This window comes from Acartia tonsa, chromosome 2 (genome assembly GCF_053477335.1).
Source record: "Acartia tonsa isolate MP-2025a chromosome 2, ASM5347733v1, whole genome shotgun sequence".
In the NCBI taxonomy this organism is placed as follows: domain Eukaryota; kingdom Metazoa; phylum Arthropoda; class Copepoda; order Calanoida; family Acartiidae; genus Acartia; species Acartia tonsa.
In genome coordinates, this window is record NC_137261.1 from 22,417,774 (window position 1) to 22,439,136 (window position 21,363).

Consider the following 21,363-nt stretch of genomic DNA (forward strand, 5'->3'; position numbering starts at 1 on the left):
CATGAAGCAATATACCTAGATAAGTGTACATGAAGCAATATACCTAGATAAGTGTACATGAAGCAACATACCTAGATAAGTGTACATGAAGCAATATACCTAGATAAGTGTACATGAAGCAACATACCTAGACAAGTGTACATGAAGCAACATACCTATTTTAACAAAGACATAAGAAGCGAAGCATTGAAAGTTGATAATAGTTTCGAAAAATAATAGAAAACTAATATTTTTTTGTAAATATGAAGTTGATAATATTAAGAAAAAAAGTAAATCTATTGTACATTTCATTTTGTCCAGCTGTACAATTGTTTGCCTTGAAAACGTTTTCGCAAGCCTCAAAACTATTATTTTTTTTCTTTTAATAGTGTCCAACCACAATATAACTTAGTTCATATAACAAAGAAGAGATTTAATTTCAATTGGAAAATTGGATTTTTTTTAGTGCTATATGTGAAACTTCTTAAATTACTTGTAAACATAGACATAGAATATACGTGGATGTTATGAAAGGGAAAAAATTGTCGTAAATTTATGTTGCTGACATTGAAATCATTTTATGGCCAGTTCGTTAATCCAATAGGACGGGAGGACTGGAGTAAGAGCGGTATTGTTACTTTAGCCCGATGCGAGCTTCACTTTATTAGAGAAAATAAAAATCTGGTGTAACATCCAAATAGAAATACATCCATTATTATAAATAAGTCGTCTGCTAGTTCAGTCGATTAATTTTAGATTTTTAGGTTCGCTATTTTGTTATTACTTATATCTTTTTTTTAACAGACTTTCTTAACTTGTATTCATTGATGTACAACATTCATTTTAATATTATTTCTGGATGAAATTACTTTTTCAATTAAATAATATTTTTAGATGAAATTTTATTCTTTTCTTCCTTTCTTAAAATATTATATATCTGATTCTGTACAATTACATTCATATTTTTAGTAGAAAAGCTACCTTAAAGTTCCGTCTGTCTGTTTAATGTAGAATCATGATTTAGACTAATGTAATTTTGAATCATGGGTTGTTTTCGTTGTAGCTATATTCCCATTTCTAGTCCCTGCTGGAGCTCTAACCCTGCGGGGCAATCACTAACATCTATCTAACCTAAGATAACCAATAAAAAATCAATGTAAAAAACACGTTGAAACCCGCTACTCCGTTTTCTTTCCATGATCTGACCCGCGACCGTGGCTCAAAACCGCTCGTCGGCGGGGAGGCGATATGTTCAAAATAAAAAGGCGCATTTCATTATTATGCACAGTTAGGACAAAGGTCAGACAAAAGTCGTGCATTCAAAAGGTTGGATGTCGGATGGATGTTACTTAACCTAATATCCAACAGTGGGCATTATAGTTTTGTATCCCATTACAAGAGGATGCTGCCCTGGGAATTTCAAGCTGATCACTTGAAATCGAAGGAGAATCCTGCCCCAATTAGGTAATTTAAAGCATATACCTTATAAAAATTTATAATGCATATTATAGAAACAATCGTCCTTGTTATATTTTACTGTACATCCACCCACGCGGGTGAATTATTGAACACAATAGAAGTTTAGTTTAGCTTTCATGTTACCCATGTTACCTGTCAGTAGCTTGTCAGTATGGTTCGGCAACCGCAAGTCAGCCGTGTGTAAGCCTCAGTGAAATCATCATACTATAACTTTAGAATTCAGCTGGCTATATACACGTGTTCCTGAACAGACAACCATCTTTTCGAACAATTTATTTATTTTGTCACACTGCACTAGGAGTTTAATTTTGAGGTTGAGGTACGGCTGCCCAGCCCTGCTTGTCAGTCATACTTCAAGCTGTTAGGATTTTCTTTTCTTAAAATTTTCCTACAAACATGTCTATGTTATATTTTTTTCACTTAATTTAAAAATGTTATAAGACATAAAAAAGTATACTTTAATTTTTATGTTTTTATATAAATACAATGTCAATTAATTAACTTCATGCAATTGATAGGCCTACTATAAACATTTTTTAACTGTTAAAATTGGACTAAATTTTTATTTTCTTTATTTCTTTCTCTCTGAGACAACCTGACCTAATAAAATATAAAACTTGTTATATTTAAAAACTTTTTATGCCTTGCTTTTCTAAAAGAAACCTAAAAATAAGAAAGGCAAAAAAAAGGAAATTTGTTAAAAATACAGACAGAGTAACACGAATCTAAAGTATACTGTTGAATCATATTATGTATTGACACGAAGACATAGAGTCATACAAACTTAGAGACAGAGGACAGGACAATATAGATACCGAAAAATTAGTTGGTGCTTTCACTCAGTATACATTATTAACCACCTAAACCTAGTTAGTGTTGGATGAAATAAAATGTTTCTGACACCTACGGGAAGCTCCTCTTTACTTATCCTAAATGAGCAATGCACTTAGTCCTTTTGAACAATCAAAATAAAACCCGTTGGGTTAGAATGGATGATTATTTGTAATTCAACTATTAATTTATTATTTGATTTTTAAAATAGAAAATGATTGCCAGGCTTGAAATATAAAATGATCTAATTCTAAGGAAAAAGTGCAATTATCAAATTTAAATGGAAATGCTCTTTTTAAAATTCAACAATTTGAATTACTTTTTCTAGTTTTGTTTTGTTTGAACCAGGGCTCAGCAGCCGCGTGTCAGTCGCATAAAATCACCAGGGAAAACCACATTTTACAATTTTAAAAATCAGCTGGAAGTCTAATAGCCTCGGGAATTTTAACCCAGCCAAGTCGCTAAAAAGAGCAGAAAGCAATTTGCTAGCAGACGATAAAGATACTCACCAGGGGGATCCAGGTAGTTGTCTGGTTATACATCTATATTTCTAGATTTATTATATGTACACTAGCGGCTTCGCCCCTAGCATCTAGGGGCACAAAGGTACTGGAAAAAATGTTTAAAACTACTCCGAGACTTAAATTTGAAAATAAGTTAGCCTAAAACCATCACAGGACCTATGTGAAGCTTACTAAAAGAAGAGAACCAGGTACAATCGGTACAGTTGTTATTGAGATCTTAAGCTTCAGACAAAAGACCTTACTACTTTACATAAAAGAATATACAGCTTTAAAATATTATTTCCCTCTGTATACACTACACACTATCTGGAAGTTGTACTTTTCATAGTTTGGGATAATGTCAAATAAATCTAATAATATCTGTCACCTGGCTTTCATACATGTTTTCTATATCTGTGTTATGGGGAGTGTTAAAATATTATTATTTTGTTTTTGTTAGTATCATTCAGAAAGTGCATTGTAAATATTTATACAGTCGTGCATGTTATATCAGAAAGATGTTTGTTGACTGTCTCAGGGTGATGGAATAACCTTTCCCAGGCTGTTGATGTAACCTTCCCTCGATAGTCTAGGTGACCGAAACCTCCCCCAGGTTGTGGGGGTAATCTTCCCTTGTTGGTGGAGGTGACATTACTTAGTGATTAAAGGACGCCTGCAAGAAATACCAAGTTTTAACTGCTGAAAGACTGCCACAACTAGACCCAATATCCCAAATTTAAAGCCTTTAGCTTTAATAACAAAAAGGTTCTAGGCATTTCAAAATAGCATTTTATGTACAATGAAATTTTGGAAAGATTTCCAATGCTCATAAAAGAAAAAAAATATTAAATTACGTCGCCTAGACACAAAATTAAAACCTTGTCTTTGTCAGAAACTTAGATTGTTGGTAACTGATTACATTTTTACAATAAAAACACCACATTTCTTAGTCAAAATCTATGAAAAAAAATCGATTTAAATTGCATTTTTAAACGAAAATCATATCGGAAACAAAGGGGGAAACTAACACAAGCTCAGCTGTGATTGGTTGTTAAGTTGATTCAGCCTTCTGATTGGCTACAGTACACTCGGTACAACGCAAGTTAAACTAATTTTTTTTATGATTTTGACTATAAAAATTGGTATTTTATTGTAAAAATATAATTAGTTACTGGAAACCTAAATTTATGACAAAAATAAGCTTATACTTTTTTTTCTAGGCCACGTAGTTTAATTTCAAAGTATTCAACATGAGCATTGCAATTCTTTCAAAATTTTCATTGTACATAAAATGTCATTTTAAAATGCCCAGAACTTTTTTGTTATAAAAGCTGAAGGCTTCAAATTTGGGGTATTTGGTCTTTTTATGGCAGTCTTTCAGCAGTTAAAGCATGGTATTTCTTGCAGGCTTCCTTTAAGGTGACTATCCCTAGGTGTTAAAGATGACCCTTCCTAATTGGTGGAGGAGGTACCCCCCCCCCCCCAAGGTTGAAAACAAGAGTCTCCCTCGGTGATAGAGGTTACCATCATTCCTTCTTGGGATTATCCTATAGTTTACTGAAGAGAAATATAAAATTACTAAAAATATAAAAGAAGAAGAAAAACTAGAAATATAGAAGATTTAAGACAAAAAGGTGTAGACAAAAGCTGTAATCATAATTAAAAGTTAAAAGGTTCGTTTAAGAACAAGGATAATAATGTCCTTGAAAAGAACAGGAATTACAATCTATTTTTATCAGTTAAAATTATAAAGAACATTAATGTACAGTTATACAATTATGATCAAATCAGTGAATGTTATTCCGAGGAATTCTAATAAAATTTTTAAACAACAATCCCTGTTTTTAAATCAAGACAAGATAGTGATTTAACACATTGTATTATAGACAGATGATAAAATATTATAGTATTAATCTTATGATTTTTTCTATAATATTCATAGAAAATTGTCAGTAATATGTGGCTAAGTAGGATTTTTTTCAGTATGGCTGAGGACCGGTTCAAATCCATCGGATATTAATCGGTTTCTATGCCATATTGTAAAGAATATTTATAATATAGTTTGAGTAAGTTATAGGCATTTCCTAATAACATTTTACGTAGAGAATTTGAATTTTCAGTACTCATGATAAAAATTTCAATATTAAAATAGGTCAGCTAGAAGCAAAATTATAAGCTAATTTTGGGATTAAGTTAGAATGTAAGTAACATTTTCATAATAGAAAAAAAAACATTTACATCAGCAATCTCTTTTTAAAAATGTCTGTGTCTGGGTCTTTTTGTGGCAGTCTTTCAGCAAATGGAACGGTGTATTTCTTGCAGGCTTTCTTTAAGTATTGGACACTAACTAAAACCACAACTTTTTATAAGAAGGTATCTAAACTCTGTCTGAATATCATAAATTAAAATAAATCTTAGAAGAAAGTTTCATAAATATATTCACTTTAACTATGTGTCTTAAATTTTTGTCATTCTTCTTTTTGGAAACAGCTTATAGAGCCTATAAAAAAATGATGTCATAAAATACTAATGACCAATATTAGGCCAGTATATATTTTTATTGACCAATAATAAAGTATATACTAGACATTGGTCATTTGAAATGTATGACATAACTTTTTTATAATTGATAAGATCAAAACATCGAATATGAGCCTAGCTAACTCTGCAAGGTAACATTGGATTTATAGTCCACTAATGCTATATCAGGCACAAAATAAAGAAACCAATGTCATAATCAATAAACAGTTGCAGCCCGTTTCCCAATTTAGTTGAAATTTAAAGGTAAATTGCAATTATTATGTAGAAATTTTGGCCATTATAATGAATCTCCAAAATATTTTTCAGCATGTTGAATTTTTATATCAGTGATATTTTTGGCTTTAAATGTTGATATGAAGGTAAAGTTTAATTTTGTTAACCTTGTATTAATGTTGATAAATGTTTTAACCTTGTTTCAACAAGAAATCTCTTTCAATGTTATTTATAAAGGTTGATACAGAAAATTATGTTTAAAAGCAGAAAAGCAAATCCTATTATATAAAGTAGTAAGCGTTTTTTGTCTGTCCCAAAGGATCTCGCTAACCACCAAACCGATATTGTTCTCCTTTACAGTGAAGCTTCTTATAGGTCCTGGGAAGGTTTTAAACTATTTTTTGAGAGGGTGTCTTAACCCCCCTCTCCCCCAAAAAATATTTTTTATAACTCTTTGGAAACTCAAATTTAAATAGTATGAGGTCGACTTTTCCTTCTCATACCAGTGCAGTGCCCCTAGAGGCTTCTAGGGGCATAGCCGCTAGTTTTATTAAAAAGCGAACAATATTTTCCACAAAGAGAAAAAATATAAAATCCTATTAAGAGGCAACTCTAGAATGTTATTTTTCTGGAGAAAAGGGGCCTTTCCCCTCCGCCTTATGAGTCCTGTGGAAACGTTTGGAAAGACAAAGTAAATCATGAATAAATATTCACTATTAAAGTAGCAACTTGTAGAGTTGCTATGCTAACAAGAACAACACAATGCAAATGATAGAAAAGAAAGGGGAATGTTTCCCCTTAACCCTCCCTATCTCTGGATAAGGGGGGTTAACAGGTAGATTCCTTGCAGTTTATATTTTAGCAAGGAATCTTATAATAACACAATCCATTTCATAATTTATACAACATATTTAATTAACAAAATAACACATTTGTAAAGGTGTAAAACTAGCCCAAATCCTGCCTGGCCACTAAAATAAGTTATAAATAAGGGAAAATATGTCGACCTGCACATAACTAAAATTTTACCTCTATAATTAACCTTGTAAAGCTATTATGATATCCATATGAGGATGAATTTTAAATCTATAAGCCAAAAATAATGATATTGCGCACAAACAAACAAAATTACCTCTATAAATAACCTTGTAAAGCTATCATGATATCCATATGATGATGAATTTTAAATCTATACTAAATCAATAATTTAATTGTGCAAAAATAAAAATCTACCCCTATAATTAACCTTGTAAAGCTATTATGATATCCATATGATGATAACCCAACAATAACGCTGTTTCGCACAAACTATAAATCTACCTCTATAAATAACCTTGTAAAGCTGTTATGATATCCATATGTTGATAACCCAACAATAAAGTTATTGCGCACAAACTAAAAAAATTACCTCTATAAATAACCTTGTAAAGCTATTATGATATCCATATGATGATAAATGAGGCCGATTATCCTACACAAACTTTTTTTATGAGTTTCAAACTTTTTTATCATACAGCAACTCTATGTATAATTTGGTAGTGTTTTTTTATCCTTCCATTTTTAAAAAGATAACAAAAGGGCTACATAAGCCTAAAAAAAAGCCAACCTTTTGAAAACAGACAAGAAAATATTGATGATTTATATAATTAAGTTATATGTTATACATTATAGGATAATCAAGATGTATTTAAAGATTTAAGAAAGGGTTAGTTTAAGTTATGTTTTAGTCTTTACATATATAAACTATCTGCTCTTCATCATAAAAATACTTCAGTTACATAAATTATCAATCTTCAGAATTCTCTTGTTTAAGTTAATAAAACAATATTATCCTAGTAGTTTAAAATATATATGAAATGTACATAAAGATTATCTGTATTAAAAAAACACTTTATTAAAATAAGTCCTCTGTTTTCAAAAAGGAATAGAAAGAAAAGAACATTAGGTCCTAAAACTTTTACATGGTCTAAAATTAAAACCAATCCATCCAGGAACATATCTAAATATGGAAAACTTGTGGGAGAAAAATAAAAAAGTTATGCAAAACTAAAAACGTGACCTTAACATAACGTCTGATTTCAACCACCAATAAACAGTAATTTTCAGCGCTCAGAAAAATATAATTAAAACGTTTACATTGAATTATGAAAGAACCTTGTTTAATAGCTACACAGCCATTAAAATGCAGAAACCGGCGACTTTTAATGCAAAAATAAATACTAAAAACTATAATAAAATTATAATCTGAGTTTGGAGTAGACATTATGTCGCCATAGGAAAGAAAAGTTATGATTTTCTTGAAAAGAAAAAAAACTTGGAAGTTCGAACAATAGATAAAGAAATTTATCCCTTTCAGGATATAAAGAAAAACAGGGATCAGGGGAAATTTAAATAGCTTTGGATTTTGAAACAAACAACATTAATAGGTTGAAAATATGTATTTATGGTAATGTCAAATCAACTGAAAATTGATAAAATTTTAATAGAAAAAATATGTATTATATATAAATTAATGGTTATATTAAGTAAATTAAGTGTTACGAGTGCCCGCAGGGATAGATAATGGCTATTTGTCAATGACTCTCTATCAAATCTTAAAGTGTTCATGATGGGGGGGGGGGGGGGGGATCTGTGACCCATACAACAAAAATGAGATTACTCCTCATTCAATATTTATAAACTATTCTATTAACATTTCACTTTGCCTATTTGATTTGAAAATTTACAGTAAAGGTTATTAACATTATATTTATACAAAAATGGACCATAACTTATTTTTATTATTTTTCAACACGATTACCTATACCCAAAAGAATAAAAGAATTGGACAAAATGGTAAAACTTTGCTTTTCAGCTAAATTTTCTTTATTTGACCCTACAAATTAATTTTAATGCTTATGGATAGTTCCATAAAGGAGGAAATAACCTATTTTTTCAATTCTAGTGGCCTCGCCCAAAATTTCGCCCAACAACATTTATTTTTAAAATAAACTAGGTGCTTGTTAAGAGAATTATCTTTAAAAGGGTCACTAAACTACCCACCTTATTTTATTCTACATTGACAGATAAATAAGCATCATACTACTTTAATTTTCTTCATAATATTCATAGAAAAAAAAACTTATTTATTCTTCTTACACTATCGGCTAGTAGTCTCTGTGAATGAAGGGGGGTGGGGAAATCGACCCTCCACTTTTAATTTTAGGTTTAAAAAGAAAAAGTACAGTACAAATTTTGGGGTTAGTGGTATCCTCCCCCATAATTTTTTTTAAAAAAACCTTTTTTGGACCTACAGAAAGCATCACTGTAAATATAAATATTAATTTTCATATAAGAAATGTGATGTCGAAAAATATGTGTTTTTGTATGTGTGTATTTTCATTAAGATATCACAAACAGCTGGATCTGTAGTTCTGCAATTTTCAGAACATTATTGGACAACAATAGGTTTTAGGCAATAAGATATGACTCCCAGAAACTAACCCACCCCATTTATTTTTTGTAATATTTGAAACCCTGTTCCTTTCCATGATTTATTAATTTCTCTGCCCAGGTTCTGCCAGTCAAAGTTAAGTACCCATGACACGGTTAATCCCCTCGCAGGAGGCCTAACAACAAAAAGTAAAGGAACACTTTATGATTCAGGTTTATTGGCCATCAATCATAAGTAATTTATCTCAATGAATATATAAAGTTGGCTGCCAAAAAACATATATAAAAAACTAGCCGTTTCCTTTTTTTCTAACAATTAGATTATTGTTAAAAAGTATATTTTTATATGCCAAAAGAATAGTACGTACAAAGAACAATTGCATGATTTGATACGCATACAAATCTAATAGTCATAGTTAGGGGTTGGCAGCTGAAAACGCGGATTACATAAGTAACTTAATTAGTCTGAGCCTGCGACTGCAGTGTAACATCCGCTCTTCATGAGGTGATGGGTTTGAATCTTGGACCCAACCATGGCATTACTAATTAGATTAAAAGATCCTGCTGTCTTTCTTGTGTAGTAGGTGGAAATCCTTGGCACAAAACAGGCAAATTAAATTTTACAAACAAACAAGTAGTTTATCTTCCATAGTGCCAATAAAATTTCTGGTCCTACGTTGTTATCAACCGTCCGAGATTCTATAAGCCTCAGTTGGTACTGCGTGGCTTAGAACTCTAAGCCTCAGCCAAAGTGAACATACTTCTTTTAAGTCAACGTGCACTAGCATGAGCTGCTTTATAGGCAGAGCCAATGCCAAACAAGTTGCTTGGGTTTGAAGAATTAAGCCTTGTAGAAAAACTATAAAAAAAGAGAATAAGCCATCCAAAGCTTCAGCCTCCCTCGGCATAACTATTATTCAGTTGCAGCAGCCTGGATAAAAAATTATAGTAAACTGTCCTTTTATATTTATTTTTTTCATTTTTAAACCTTCATTCTTTCTTTACAGCAGGCAGCCTAACTCAAAATTCATTAACTACAGGAAGAAACATGAAAAAATAATTAATCTTAAAACAGACAGATCATAAAACCTCATATTTTATATCAAAACCTGATTTAAGTTAGGGCCAGGGATATTAAGATATAAGACAATGGACGATAAAATTGATGACGAAAAAAGACATTCGGATTCCCTTTGTTAATTACAATTATGGTTGAAAAGTTTGGACACTACAAGCATAAACTAACCAATCAAATATAATTTACTGTTCATTGTTTAATATCTCCTCTCACTTTAAGGAGGGCTACAGCCTACATGATTTACATTTTTAAATGATCCATGAAACTTCCACAAAAGAATGTTTAAAATATTTTGTTTTCATATTTTAAGAATCCAAAATCTTTGTGACTATAATTATTCTAAAATTAATAGTTTCTTCAAATTAATTTCTCCTATTCATACACACTTCCATTTGGTTACTTTCAGATGCAATTTTTACCCAATCTTTCCGCCGAAGAAACGTCTAAATTTGAGCAATATGAATCATACCCCCACTATAAACAAAAGTTACTTCTTAAGAACTCTTGTAAAACTTGTAAATCTTAGAATAAAGCCTTGTTACCTCGAAAAATTCTTTTTACAAAAAGTCATTTGATCTGTACAGCAATATTTTCAGTTTTAATTAAGCTTAGAAGAGTGGAAATGTTTTCCTTTAAAGTATAGTTATACATACAGACAAACATCCTGTTTATTTTAGCAGAAGTCAAATATATCTAACATGGCTTTGTGTATTGACAGACAAATTTAGTATATTTATCTTTAATTGCAAAATGTTATATTTTCCTCATACTAACAAAATTAGTATAATTTTTTTATTTCAATTTTCGTGGAAAATTGTTTGGAATACGATTTTGTACATGATTTATTTTAGTATTATTGTTGATTACCAGTTCCAAAAAAACATTATACTGACAGACTAAGTTATTGACATATTGGATGCTCATTGGTTTTGAGAATCTTTTTAAAATCTTCCGAAAAAAATCAGGTTTCTAATAACTTTTCTCACAAATGAACAATAACATACGGACATTTAGTTATAGAGTAGCTACATTCCTTGAAATGTTTCTAATCTCTAAACATTATATGTACACACATAGAAGATACTTTTGCGTACTTTTTCTAAAAGAATCACAAATTTTTGCACTTTTCAAAGCAAAGCTACTATATGAAACTTATGTACATTTGACTTAAAATAAGGTGATTATTGCTCTTTAAGCAATAAAGTCGTGGGATTGAATCATACTCAAGATGTTAAAGATGGCGTCTGGTGCTTCTAAGTCAAACGAGAGAGAACTTACAGAATGAGTTGTTTGATAATTAACAAGTAAGGACTTGCAGACAAAGGTTTAGCAATTAGAGAGCTTATAACCTATTGCGTGTCACTACAACTAATGCCACTGTGTCCCATCAGGTTTCAGTTACATTGGACGATTCAATTAAGTCCTTGCATGAACAATTAAAGTCAAAGAGAAAATTTCTCGTAATTGGTTGGTAATTGGTAATCAATATTATGTGAAATGTCTTGCTAATATACAACAACAATTTGCTAGTATGCACAGTTGAAAGTATCAGAAAAAAATTGGAAAGACATTAAAGTACGGAATGCAATATATTATTTAATGCAGTGGTGAGTAAAGGAATTCACCAGAAGGGTGTTAAAACAGGCCTTTAAAATTTAACGGGGGGTATTGAGAACCCTGTACATCCCCCTACTGCAATGATTTCAACGTATTTATAAGTAAAACTTTGCTTACACTGAAATGGTATTATCCTTGTTATTATTTAATATTCTTAAAGCAAACAAAGTGTTAAAGCCATGTAAACAAACTTGAAACACTACAAATTTTCAGAAGCGCAACTATTCTATAGGTTGTTTCTTCAATTTCACCCTTTTGGGTCCAGTACGTGAGCTACGAAATTTTTTATTCATTTGGTAATCTGAATTCAATTACAATTTAAAAACTTAAAAATTTTATATTTACGGTTTCCTTTTTTTTAGCTTTAATATTTGAGAACTTTTATTAAAATTTGACTGGTTGAGTGTCGAAACGTTTTAAACACTAATTGTGATCTACAGAAGGGGTAATTAATAGTCGCTACAGAAAATTCATTCATTTTAATACTGAAATAAAAGATAGTATCTGCCCTTCATACCCTTCGAGTACAGAGTCCCTAGATTCTAGGGGTGCAACCGCTAGTATAAAATAAATATCATGTTTTTGTATTCAAATTAATAATGCTGTTCAGATTTGGTTTTACTTTGTCAGGAAAACTTCAAAATGTCTTGGGGTATTTTGTGGCTATTTGGCTGTCTTATCCTCGCCCCACTAGAGACTAGAGGCGAAGCAGCAAGTTGTATTATACATTAATTGAAATAGTAGGGTAATAATACTACTAAAATGGTTTAATCATACTTTTTTGAAGGTTGATCCAAAAATAAGAGTATGTATTTGGGAGAAAATTAAAGTTAATATTAAACAATCTCTAAATGTAAAATATCAAATATGAAGCAACTTTTAGACCTCAAAAAGTATGGTACACAGTATGTATTATATTACATACAGAGCTCCACCTCATATATCATCGTTTGCAACACAATAAAAATTTTCAAAGCTTTCTCTATATAAACATATATGTTTTCTGCGATGGAAATAAAATAGATAAATAAATTTCAAAATTTTAAGTAATTTGCAATAATGATTATGTTTATAGTGGGGTTTAATATTTCAAATATGGACAAAGACTGGCTCGAGTATATTTTGATTTATAAATTCCAAACATCTATGTGCAAAAAAAAATAATTGATGTTATCTTGTTATTCTCATGTAAATTCTTAAAGCTAAGTAAGCTGTAAATATGTTTAGGTTTATTGTAAAATGATCATTACTTTTGAAAAAAAATATAAAACATAATCAAAGCATATTTGCACAAGGAGTATTTTTTAAGGATTACCCTCCAATCTTACATTTAAATTACATGAGAGGTTTTTGTGGCCACCCTGTAAATTTAATGTTTTCAGTCCTAGAAGAGTACTGTATTATTGTGATCAATCAGTTATTTTAAAGCTTTAAGTCTTGCTGGACAGTTTTTTTGTGACCACCCTGTAAATTTTATATTGTCAGTCTCGAAAAAGAGATTTATTATGAGCAGAGCACCCGGTAAACTTTATATTTTTAGTTTTTAAAAAGAGATGATTAATGACCACCCTAGTGTTAAAAAATATATTTTTATGACCACCCTGTAATTTTTTTTCTTGAATAAGAGATGTATCATGGCCATCCTGTAAATTTTATATTTTCAATCTTGCAAGAGATGAATGTTTTTGCGGGTGTATGACATAAATCTTGTGAAAATCAATGTCCCAATGTCCTTTTCTTATACATAGAAGACTAAACCACCAAGGGCAGGGAAAATTGTTATAAATAAAATATTTGATTGGTATACATTTGCTGCCAACAGATGATGAAAAACAAGATAAATAAAATTTAAAACAAACCAACAATAGTTTAACAAAAAGATATTTATATAGAGTATGAGTAGGAATGATTGAACATTTTTATATTCGTAGAAAACTGAATGTATTACAATTATAGACATAATTTTTTTGTATGGATGATAACCGGTTTTAACCCACCGGATATTAATCGGTTACGAATGAATTCGAGGAATGATATTCTATCTTTCTCAAAATGGACAGATCTTTAAGTCTCAACAAGTATCCTAGTACATAAATAACAGAATGTTTGTTTGTTTGTCTACTGAAAGATCTAGCTAGCCCCTGTTATTATAAGGATCAGCTACTTATCAATCCAGGGAAGGTTTCTATCTATTTTTGGGTAGGATACCACCAACTTCCCAAGAAGAATCGTACCTAGAAATAAAAGACATCCCCCTGTTCAAATTTTCTATTTAAGCCTCTTTAAAAATCACCAGATATGACATTTTCTTTAGACAACTCACAAGTATTAATATTTTTAAAACCAGTCAATAAACACTAAAGATACATTGATCCGATATTAGAGAAAAAGTGACACATGGACATACACTATATCAGATCAGATAATTCGATTACATATGTAATTGTCTTAATGCGACTTAAATTTTCTAATTTTAAAATTGATTTCAGATTTATGAAATTATTCGTTGCCGCTTAACTGAACCAATAACATATGTATATATCTATATATCTTCCGGAATGCATGTATGGTTTATTTTAGCGGCAATTCAAAATTTTTAAGATATAGGCTATAGCTACATCTTTTCTTTAATGTTTGAGAATACCATTCCCCATGCTGGGCTAGCCTGACCATCAGCAAAAAGTATCTGGCATAATATTTGTGATGGAAATGCATTTGGAAAAATGAACATGCAGTTTTTTATCTGCTTGTTTAGTGGATATTTATTGTGAGGTAATTACTCATTTGCGTTTTTAACTTTTTAGAATAGTAGAAAAATAGTAAGTATTTTTAAGTAAATTTTTGGCAAAAACTACCAATAAAGGACAGTTGCAAATTAAGCAATAGTGTTCTGTGCCTTTTTTTTCTAATCACATTAAGAGTTTTAATAACGGGATCCTTACCAGAAGCCGTGAAAACCTCCAGACAAAGGTTGTGCAATCAGAGTGTTGGTTGTCTGATGGGTATTACTCTACCTAATACTGCAGATGTTCTGATAGAAAAGTTTACATTGCACCATTTACATACCCTTACTTGTTAGCTCTGTCAGTTAATATTTTCAATAGTTTATAATTAGGTTCTATAATTATATTTAGAGAAGAGAATTGTAAGTCTTTTTTTTCTATTTTCTATTTTTTTTATTAAGCCAAAAATACTAAAAATTTGATATTCATAACGACCTAATAAAGTATACGTACAAAATAAACATTTTAAAATGACAATGATGCATTTTTTCTGAAACAGTCAAAATTTGGATTAAATTTCTTTTAAAAGAATTAAAAGGCAATCTTTTGTAAAAATGCATAATATCACACTTTAATACTTTAGGGTAAATTTTCCTTATTCAACATTTTCTTATTTTTTTATAAGGCGTTACAATGTATATGGAATAAAATAGTTGTTCTACTTTTTAAAAACTCTTTTTTTATGTCTTGATTTCTATTCTATGGAAGGCATCTAAAAGGATAAGACAATGGTTGATAAATTGATACATCCCCAATGAGGATACACAAAAATACCCCTTCTGTACAATATAATTAGTGGTTGAACCAACCAATCAAAAGTCCCCAACAAACGAATATTAAAACGTTATTATAAGACTTTGGGGACAAACACAAAAATAGAACAATGTGTAATTAATATACCTAAATCAAACTAAGGACTACTTAACTATATGATTTCCCTTTTACATATTATTTTCAAATAGGAGGATTGCTAACTATCAGTAATGTATGATATTTGCATGGTACCTGTTTTTTGTTCTATACTATATTCTATGAAATAAACAGTAAAGACTCAGTATAACATATTGTGCACCTAATTTATAGAATCAAATAGGGCTATCCTGGTACTTCCTATAGAGATAATGCATCCACAATTACATACTTACTATATCTTAGCAGGGCATTACAAAATATATACCATATTTTTCAAAATATTTTCAAATTTGGAAGAAAAAAATGAAAAACTAATCAGAAGTTCAATTAAACAAAATTTACTTTTAAGTTTCCTAGCCTGTTACACATATGAGTAGGGACGGCTAAATCTTTTTAGTATGTGGGGGGTAAAAAAAAGGTTTCAACGATTTAGGGCGGGTAACTAAATGTAATTTTAAGATACAGTTTAAATAGGAAGGAGACAAACACCCCTTTACCTCCCCCCCCCCCCACAACCCACCTTGGATGTCTTTGAATATGTGATTGGTTTTAATCACCAGAATTAATATTTCAAAAATTCCAACCAGCACTTATATATATTAATATTCAAATATTTATTAAAAATATCAAAATTTACAGTACACATAAAGATATAAAATTAACCACAAAATCAAGGATATTCATTTTGATTCTCAAAAGAATAAATTGCAGAACAGAAATCTTTAATTTTTATTCTAAAGCAATATATTAATTGCTAATACTAAAGACCTTAATAGATGGAACCTAAAGCTGTAAAATTTATAGTAATACCAGAGGGACTGTCTTGGCATTTTAACAAGCAAAAGAAATAAGGCCTATTGATAGTATTCGCGCATTTAAATGGTTGATTTTCTGTTGGTTGTTATTTACTGATTCGCCAAGGTGTTTATGAACAAAAAAAATAAAACTTCAATATTCCCCTGTGCTTGCCTAAAGTACTTGAAAGGTAAGGGAAGGTAAGGTAAGCCCCGCATGGCTTCGACCTTTTGCCATTACTTTTGTTATTCAAAATTATTTTCCCTATCCTGCACCCAGTAAGCTGTGGCTATAAATTGTATAGGCCCAAGTTTTTGTATGCTCAAAGTCTTGATGTAAATTTTATAATGTGATTTATGCATAATGTATATAAACAACTAATGCAATACAAAATAATGACATCATATATTTCCATAGAAATACAGAAGGTGGGTGGAGAAGGGGGAGGGGGCAAATGTCGTGCAAAGCTAATTAGGGATCTAAAGGGATAAGACAATTGCCCAAAAATTTATGTAGATCCCCAATAATTATACAAAAAATTATCCTTTCTGTAGATTACAATAAGCTGTTGAAACGTTTGGACACTCATCTTGATAAACCAATCAATCAAAAGTCCCCAGGGTTGTTATGCCAACAAATAGGAAGCCTTATGATATACCTTTGGGGACTAGTGTGTAATAAACAGCCCAATAACCTCTCCCTCCCTTGAAGCTAACCAACATTTTAAGCTACCCCAAAAATATGTTTACCTTGTTTTAAAATTGAAATGAGGGGGGGGGGGTCTAATTATTATAGTTTTTAAAGTGTTTTAATCTAAAGATTTAACAAAAAATTTAATTTTTTTTTAAATCTAAAAATAAAACTTGTAAGTTTTATTTAAATCCAAAATCCTTTTCCATATTATGGTGGCTAGACCCTAAACCATTAGGGTGTCCTTTCTTTAGAGACATAAATGAATTTTCGCTTTTTTGCAACATATTTTGTCTTGAATAAATAGAACAAAATTTTTGGGCACACTTGCAAGTTTTGGTGAGTATTTCACACCTTTAAAACCACTTGAAAATTTTTCTTGGTGCCTATGTTAGAAAATTTGTCTTTGCAAATGAGTTAGATTTTTTTTATAATTTAACACTCATGGGTTTTATAGGTTTTACCACATAACTCTTTCCCAACCCCCCCCCCCCCCACCAAAAAAAAAAAATAAATAAAAATCTGTAAATTTGACTCCTAGGGAGGACATTTCCGGTGCTCCTTTCCCCTGCTAATAAGTTATACCCTACCCCATCCCCAATTGAAGAAGCTTAGACGGCTTTGCTTATCAAATGAATAAAAAATTTCTGTAAATTTGCCCACCCTAATGACCATAACACTTGAGCCGTTTCAATCAATTCAATAAGAAATTCACTTGAAAATAAAATATTTATTCAAATTGAAACAACTTTAACACTTTACAATTTTATGCCCATTTATATTTATTCTTTATAGCATGATGACGAAATAGAATAAATTACAAAAAAATGAACTTCAAATTTCTTTTTAAAACTATCAATTGAAAATGACTAAAATATGAAAAAGAAAACCACTTAAGAAGACAAAACATAACAATAGAAATGCCTTGCTTTTGTTATCAAAATAAAACACATTTTGCAAAATTAGGTTAAACTACTTAATGCAGAAAAATAAATGTACAGTAGGAAAAGTTTATAAATTTATTTATAATATTTTCTAGCGTTTTTAGTATATTTTTCCCTTTGAAAAAGTTTGGATAAATCTATTTGAAAGTATCAAAGTTAAAAGAAAAATTGACAACAACTTTGGAAAAGTTTTAAGCCATCAGAAGAGAGGGGTAAAGGCCTGTATTTTTCCAGAAACATTCACAAACATTCGGATATGTAATAATTTTTAACTACGGCTTCGAATCCAATTAATTTCCGCTGGATACAAACCGGATCTGTACCTTTATTTAAGAAGTTATCAAAGATGACGTTTGAAAGAAAAAGAAATAAAAAATAATCCTTATCAAAAAGTAACAGTATGTCTATGAATATGTCTATCTGAGCTGAAGGATCTCGCTAACTGCTGATCCGATATGGTTTTCAGTTGCAATGTAACTTCTCATAGGCCCTGGCAAGGTTTAAAACTATTTTGGAGAGGGTACCATAACCTTCCCAAAAAACATACATGTTTACCCCCCTCCTTGAACTAGGTTGTAAAGGATGTTTATACTTTATACTTTTAAAAAAACAAGCATTATAGTTATTCATAGAAGTGATTCACAATTCAGATAAACAGTATTATTAGTGATCTTAAAGAAGCGACTTTTTTAGCATTTAAAGGTTTTTAGAATTTTTTGCTATAAGAAAAAACATTCTTGTAGGTACTTTTATGCTAAATCAACAGAATCATTTCAAATAGATAACAAAAAATTGCAAAGTTTGAATCAGTCTACAATCATCTTATACGGAAAACGCTACCTTTTTGTTAAAGGAATTTTAATGAAAAGTTTATTATTAATAGAATAACTCTTACATTTAAAATTTATAACTAAAGCTATATGATATAAAGACTTGACCTACGGAAACATCACAAATATAAAAAGTTTTGCCTTTAAAAAACAGTTTGTACGTACATAAGTTTGAAGATTTTGTACTTTTTACAATAAATAAAGCTAACTTTTCTGCTAATTTATGAAATGCATATTTGAACCGCTAAAATGTACTAAATACGAACTAGAAATAAGAAATGAGATTATAATAACAAATCAAACTATAATTTTCTTTCTCGTATTCATTCGAATCCGGTGGATAGGAACCGGTTCTCATCCATACGAAAAAACTATGTCTAGCATCGTATTATATCCAGTTTTCTACGAATATAGAAATACACAATCATAAGATTAAAACCAGTTTTTTAGCCGGTGCCTCCGGCACCTCGGGGCTAGAAAAACCAGTTTTAATCTTATAATTGTACATTCTATATCCTCGGAAAGCCGTTTATAATACGATACGAGAAATAACTACTCTTAATTATAAGGATTAGACAAAAACCAAATCAAGGGATTTATTATTGGGTCATCATTTTTTATGATTTATTTTCTTCTTACTCTCAAATAATACATAACATAAAATTATTTTTGAAATATAGAAGACAAATCTTTTGGTTTTGGCTGCGAAAATAAATTATGTAGATTTGAAGTAATATCATACATACTTTACCAAAATGAAAAATGTGTCGAAATCATTTTAATTTCATGTTGTTTTAAGGTATACATTAGTAACGGCTGCGCTACCATCCGAAGACCTAAAAATGAAATAGTCTAAAACCATCCCGTCTAGTGGTGGCTAGATCTTAACTGGCAAACAATATAATAATCTAAGTTAAAAAGTTACTCCTTCCCGACCTAGCAGTTGTAAAATAAAATGTGGAAGTGGTCTGAATCTAAGGATTTAGTGCAGTTCACGGTAAAATGTTACTGGTAACGATTATCTCCAAAAATCTATGAACGTTAAAGGCTGCTAACGGTCATATAGATAAAACTCGCACAAAATTTTAACTGACAAAATAGGCCTAAAAATAGTAGTCATTTACTCAGTTATGCACATATATGCGCGGAAAAAAGACCTGTTTTTTTTCATACAAAAACTGTTGAAATATAATGCACTAGCGTAAATAATTCGTAAAAAAGAAAAAAAAATTAGGGGGATTTTTTTGTTTTTTGGGGGGTTAGGGGTGTCCCACCCCCCAAGAAAATAGCCTAAAACCACCACAGAACCAGTAGGTATATTCCCTGAAGAGTTGAATCCGATCGGTTTAGTGGTTACAGAGATCTTCAGGGACAGACGGACAGACAGACATCATTCTACTTTGTATTATAGATAAAAACATTTTATTGATTATAGTTTTTGTTTAGGTATTATTTGGTAAAGTTTCTATGATCAGATTTTATTTCTATATCCTTGACTTTGACATTGAATAATTTTTGATGGATTGTTACTGTCTCACAAATAAAGCTACAGGATAGAGGTATGTATAGCAACCAATCAAGTCAAATGTTTTACCTGGGTAAAGAATACATTTATAGCATTGTCATAATTCTAAATAAACTTTAACTGTTAGCACTCAAAAGCTTGGTAAAAAGACAAAAATAATTTAGGTAAATCTAATTCTTAGGTCTTATGAAATTTAGGTCTTACGTAATTAAAGGAAGCCTGCAAGAAATACCACGCTTTAACTGCTGAAAGACTGCCACAAGTAGACCCAATACCCCAAAATTTAAGCCTTCAGGTTCTATAACAAAAAAGTTCTAGGCATTTTAAAATGACATTTTATGTACAATGAAAATTTGAAAGAATTTTAATGCTAATGTTAGAAATTTTGAAATTAAACTACGTGGTCTAGGAACAAAATTATAAGCTTATTTTTGTCATAAATTTAGGCAACCAGTAACTAATTATATTTTTACAATAAAAATACAAATTTTTTTAGTCAAAATCATTAAAAAAAAATTAAGTTTACCTTGCATTGTACCGAGTGTACTGTAGCCAATCAGAAGGCTGAATTAGCTAAGCAACCAATCACAGCTGAGCTTGTATTAGTTTACCCCTTTGTTTCCGCTATGATTTTCGTTTACAAATGCAATTTAAATCGAATATTTTTCATAGATTTTGACTATGAAATGTGGTGTTTGTATTATAAAAATGTTATCAGTTACAGGCAATCTAAGTATCTGACAAAGATAAGGTTATAATTTTGTGTCTAGGCGACGTAATTTAATATTGTTTTTTCTTTTATGAGCATTGGAAATCTTTCAAAATATTCATTGTACATAAAATGCTATTTTGAAATGCCTAGAACTTTTTTGTTAATGAAGCTGAAGGCTTTAAATTTTGGGTATTGGGTCTACTTGTGGCAGTCTTTCAGCAGTTAAAGCGTGGTATTTCTTGCAGGCGTCCTTTAAGTCGTTTGTAATTTAGGTCTTTTGTAATAAGGTCTTTTTTAATAAGGTCTTTTGTAATAAGATCTTTTGTAATAAGGTCTTTATTAATAAGGTCTTTGTAATAAGATCTTTTGTAATGAGGTCTTTTGTAATCAGGCCTCTTGTAATTTAAGTCTTCTGTAATTGGGTCTTTTGTGGCAATGACAATTTTATTAAACATATGTAACTTCATAAAATAGACTAGTATCTGCTCTATTTCATGGC